Genomic DNA, 6,189 nt, shown 5'->3' with positions numbered 1-6,189 from the left:
TAAAATGCTCATTACTCACTGGGCAGCAGCGGGGCAGCTCTAGTGTCAGGTAAATGTCTGCTGTCCCCCGCTTTTCTCACTGCTGCTGAGGCTTCTTCCAGGGCCACTGCAGGCAGCTCAGGCATCCAGCCCTCCTCACCCCCTTCTTTCACCTGGCTCTGAGGGGCTGAGTCTGCCTAGCAACCAGTTTTAAATCACCAGGGCAGCTGTAGACTTCAGCTCTGTTTCTCCTCCGCTTGGCTCCTGGGAGTTTAGTTTTTTAATGTATTAGAATTCTTTATTCTTAAAAACCTCAATCCTTTAATGATTATCAAAAGTGAACAGTCAACTTTTTTAGATTAATATTTATGAATTGCAAGTATATTGTATCGGTCTAATTTAGTATTGGAAGGGTTAAAAAAGAATAAGCTGGAGCAGAGAAAGATTAATAGTACTTGCAAAAAACTTGCGACCTTGAATCTAGTGAAGTTCTGATAAGACACCTGGACTAGACCTCTACGCCAGCAGAGTGGTCTGCAACCAGTAAAAATCAACAAAGCCTATCTCTCCCTGCTTCATAATTAACTGCCAACACCACCCCCACTCTTTACCACTCTTGATTTCTCTGACTACCCCCCCCCCCCGCCCAGTTCCCCAGTCCAGTTGCTTGTCTCCCTTTCTGATTGTGAGTCAGAGGAAGACAATTTCTACAGAGGGGAGAAATAGAAACAGTGGGAGTTTCAGAGAAAACTACAGACTACCACTGTAGTAGTCCTCCCTTTTGAAGGCTGAGGTCCGACCTATGGAGAAAAATGACTCTTAGTCAGCCTGGAAAGATAGCGGATGAGGATAAGGTGTGTAGGGAGATTACTTGCAAACTGAAAGCCTAAATAGCCTCCTGAAAGAAAAGATCTTTAATCCAGTTACAGATGCTATCAAAATCAGGATGAGGGAGGAAGGGAAAGACCAGGTTATGTCCTCTATGGGGATCCTAATAAATAACTGAAAACAGCAAGTCAAACAAAACACACAACCACTAAGACAACAGACCACACAAGACACACAACCAGGGTTAATGGGGTCCATAGATACAAACATAGAGAGAAATTTTACCAGATATTTACCCAGAGTTTAAACAGTCCACCTGACCACTGATTAATTTGCCTGAGGAAGTCCTTGACTTCCGGAGAGGTGATCAAGCTCCCCCTTCCACTCACTTGAAGTGGGCCTTACTGATAGGGGTCCCTACCTTACTGATTCTGTCAACAGGTCCAGAAGTGTCCATTCACTGTCTCCAGATGCTGGCCGGGTCCTGGGCTGAGGTCCGGGGGCACCCGGAGTCCCCCGGTTAAATTCTGCTAATTCAGCAGAGCTGCACCTCCTGGAGGCCCATCCGGCTCCCCCGGGCTCCAAACCTGGCCCATTCACCAGAGGCCAAAAGGCCAAGCACAGTTGTTCTCCAGCTCAGGGAACCATTAATGTTACAGAAAACCAGAGAAGAACCAATCAATACCTAAAGAGATGGAGTTACATTTATTACGTGCGGGTCCAGAGGAAAATGTCTCTCAAATTCTGGGCCCCCACATGGAGGAACTTTCCCTATTTATATGTTTTTACCTTCTTTGCCTCCCAAATATGGGGTGTTTCCGGCCCCCTTTGCAAGTTCTTAAAGAGTCCCTATGTGCTGGGGCTTTGAGACCTCAACCAAAGGCTAGGCCTGGTGCCAGCACTGATAATTTTGTCCGGGGAAGGTTTAATGGCCTCTCCGAAGTGGGAGTAGTCTTATTTTCCTTATTATTTAAGCAAGCAAGCATTTACAGAAGCCAAATAGCAGGGTTAAAATTTCAAACAGCAGTTTTTATATAAGATGGATGCTTCACAAACAATCTGTTGTGGAGGAATCTCCTTGTAAATGGCGAGACCCTTTCAATGAATCATAGTGATTTTAGATTCTGATGGTACCACTTTCAGGCTTGCTCCTAATTCTAGTGTGTGCTCTGTTTAGATAATGTAGTCCCATATTTTACAGTCATAGATTCAACCAGACAATGGTCATTTTAGCAGAAGAATAAAAATTTGGAAGCATTCAAGTGATGTCTGGAAACAGTTTAAGTTTCTTTTTTTCATATAAATTATGCATGCAATTAAAATATTGCTAATAATTCATTTGCTTGAATAGTCATAAAACTTTAAATATGATACATAACTATTTGACTCAACTATATTTTTAATTAGCAAAAAGTGAAATGATTTTTAGCATTAGAAATCTTTAATAATGTTTTAAATGAAAGATCATGCTAATGGTTGTAAAGAATTAATTCTAATTTCTAGAATAAATCAGCAAAACATTCATTTTTTTATATTTAGAAAATATTTCTTAAAAGAAAAAAAAGGCATTTGTATGCAAGCACATGCATTCCCTACTTGTGCAAATCTCAGAAATGCTTTAATTTCCCCCAACATTTAATTGACATTATACATAACAGTGAAGGAGTCATACAGAATCACATTTATGTGAAAGTGAAGGCTCCTGTGGAGCAGCACAGACTTGAAGGCTGAACCAGGCAATTAAAACAAAACAAAAAAATATATAGGTAAACATTTAAGTAAAATGGTGCCGCAGTGATGGCGGTGTAAGGGGATGATTCTTAGTAGATTCAGAAGGAACAAGTGACAAAAAGAAATGCTGCTTGAGTTTATATTCCTCATTGTCCACAATGAGGAATATAATGTTTCTTCCAACTCCTCCTTTTCTATGTCTGCCCAAGAGAACAATGTCATCATGTCTCATCATGCTCTATTTCTGGCAAGTTCTCACAAAATACTCCCCAGACACCTGTGGCCCTCAGTTAACAGCAGCTCCAGACAATACCGTGAGTAGTCTTTCTCTTGCTGCCTACTAAAACTCCTCCACTGGATGCTACTTCTCCCTCTGAACAAAATGAGCAAAAGCTTAATAGATTTCAGACCTTGTCCCTAAGTGGTTTTAATTCTTTTGATTCTTAAAAGGCAGAATTTAGCTCTCCCTCTAACTGTAAAATTATCCTGAATTCCCTAGAATCTAGGCCAGGAAGTATTCTAATGATCACACTTTGTGTAGAACTATTGACCTTTCTAATTTAGTCTAATTTTATCCTCTCAAATTGGGAACAAAACTCCCAGATTCACTCCTATCTCATGTCCTTGCCTTTCTAAAACGTCATCCTCTCTTCATGGGTCTGGAAAGATTTATTTGAAGGCCTTAATGAATAATTCAGTATTCTATATTAGCGTCCATATTTCCTTTATTGATATTTCACATTAGGAAATAGCTCAGACATGTCAAACGAAAGGAGGGATCTGTCAACAAAAGAAATTAAAAGAGAGTTTTATTCTTATATGATTTTAAAATTAGGGGACATGAACCAAAGACATGTTCCAAGGTGTCATGGCTTGGGGGATTGGGGGGAGAGAACAGGATTTTTAAAAGGAGAAGAGTTGCTAGTGAAGCAAGGTTATAAACTTAAATCATTCATTTTCTGGTGGGAATGACTGAATTTTCAATGATAAGAACAAGGTGGAAAATATAATTAAGCATTTATCAACATTCTAGTTTTGGTTCAGGCTCACAGAACAAAGGCTCTGGTCGAGCAGTTCCTGTATAAGAAGTGTATAGGGCGCATTGCTTATCAACTTCATAGGGGGTATGATTTACTATACAATAAAACCAGCACAGGAGGGCTGCTTGCCCTGTAGGCAGTTTCAGAGCTGAAGCTGCAAAAATCCCAGTGTTGGGCCATAAGTTATGATATTAAAGTTCTTATACGTTCTCATATCTAATGTGTATATTTGTACATCACCTGTGGTACCAAGGACCACAGACTGAGGCAGAGTATGCAGTGAGAAGAAACACAGGATCTAGAATTTAGTTCTTTGGGTTTGAATCCTGATTCTGTCACCTACTAGCTGAGTGACCTCAGGCAAGTTACTTACCCTCTCTGTTTCTCAAAAAGTATCTCATCTGCAAAATAAAGGTCAAGTTAAGAAAAAAACACACACACCCTAGGGTTGTTGGGAGGAATAAATACTATATTAATATATGCAAAATAATTACATGATAGCCTGGCATTTAGTGAAGCACAGGCCAGAAGGGATTGGCAAGAAATGTTCAAAGTGATGAAAAACAAGGACTTACAACCAAGATTACTCTTCCCAGCAAAGCTAACAAGTAGAATCAAAGGATAGATAAAGAGTTTCCCACATGAGAAAGAGCTAAAGGAATTCATCACCGGCAAATTGGTATGACATGAAACATTAAAGGGTCTTATTTAAGAAAAAGGAAAAAAGATTTAAAATATGAATAATAGAATGACAATAAATACATATCTATCAACAATGAATTAAAATATAAAACAAACATAACAGAAACAGACTCAGATACTCAGAGCATTTCACTGTTGCCAGATAGGAAGGCTTTTGGGGGATGGGTAAGAAAGGTGAAGGCATTAAGAAGTACACACTGGTAGTTACAGAATAGTCACAAGATGTAAAGTATAGCATAATCAATATAGTCAATAATATTGTAATGACTATGTATGGTGTCAGGATGGTAAGAGATTTATCTGGATGATCACCTAGTAAGTTATATAATGTCTAATCACTGGATTGTACACCTGAACATAATATAATATTATATGTCAACTGTAACTGAAAAAAAATATTTAAAGTAAAAAAATTATATTTTAGTATTTTATTTAATAAATGTGTAGTTTATGCTAAAGTGAAATAAGCCAAAATACAAATTTGTGTGTATAACATGATGTTATTTACCTTAAAAATATGTGTGGAAAGTTTGAAGTAAAATCTGGTTTAAATGTTTGCAGTGTTGTTATAGACTGACTGTGCTCCCCTCAAAATTCATATGTTAAAACCCTAACCCCTAAATAATTATATTTGGAGGTGGGGCCTTTGGGAGGTAATTATATCATGAAGGTAAAGCCCTCATGAATGGATTAGTGTCCTTGCCTCTTCCAATACTTGAGGACACAGAGAGAAGATAGGTATCTATGAAACAAGATTTGGTCTCTTACCAGACACCAAATTTGCTGGTGCCTCGATCTTCTCAACCATCAGAACTGTTGAAGAAAACATTTCTTGTTATAAACTGCCCAATTTATGTTAATCTATAATAATCTATAATAATAAAAGCATAATATGCTAATTAGACTGGACATCCTTCCAGATGTCCTTCCTTTTGTACAAAGCCGCAGCTGGCGGGGCCGCGGCACGAGTGACAGAGGCCCCTGGTGGTGGCAGTGGTGGGTGGAGGCGGGGGTCAAGGCCCTTACACAAATTTCATGTATCGGGCCTCTAGTTTGTTATAATGACCCAAACAGACTAAGATAAGTGGCTTCTCCTGTGTAATGAAATTTTAGTCAGTTTTTCTATCCTTCTTACTCTGATCTTCACAAAAATTATATTACTTGATAACTACTCTGCCAAGTATTTATTCCATAAGTAATAATAAAAGTTTAAGAGACTGTGAGTTGGTCTACAGGCCCAAACACACAGGTGTGTTCACATGGACTCCAGACAACAATCTAATTGTCAAGATGGTAGGCACTGAGAATAAATATAACCCATGGAGTGTGACTGCTTCTTGACTTCGAATCCTGTGGGGATCCTACTTATTGAAGATTTTCTGCTGATTAAAATGGCAATCTCTTTGGAATCAGTATGCAAAACACACCCTATAGCCCTCATCCGGAGGATTCTTCAAGTGTTTTGATATATAAGGTCCTCTGATTGAGTGTGTTTTGGAAAGGGAAGTTAACTGGGGGCTGAGAGCAGAATGGTGACTAACCTGGAAAGAAGGGGACAATTTTCAAACAGCAAGCAGCCTCTATATAAATAATGTGTGTCTCTCCATGACCCATACTTTGACAGCTGGTTGCTGCTTCATTCTAGCAAGTGGAGGTCTTTCCTCCTGATTAGGCCACCTCCCTTGATGATCATAATTTTTAGCACTACAACAAGGCAGAAACAACAATAAAGCAATGATAACAACAAAGCCTTCAGTGCATTAACATCGCTTTCATCTCTGCCAGTTGTATGGTTTTGTAAATTGTCTCCACTTTGTAATTGTGCAAAGGCAGACTACTGGCTTGCTTTTCAAACTGGAGCTTTTATCTAACAAATGATGCCATCAAAACCACACAGTGGTAGGAGTTC

The sequence above is a fragment of the Plecotus auritus genome (genome assembly GCF_963455305.1).
Source record: "Plecotus auritus genome assembly, chromosome: 5".
Classification (NCBI taxonomy): domain Eukaryota; kingdom Metazoa; phylum Chordata; class Mammalia; order Chiroptera; family Vespertilionidae; genus Plecotus; species Plecotus auritus.
This window is presented reverse-complemented; position numbering follows the sequence as displayed.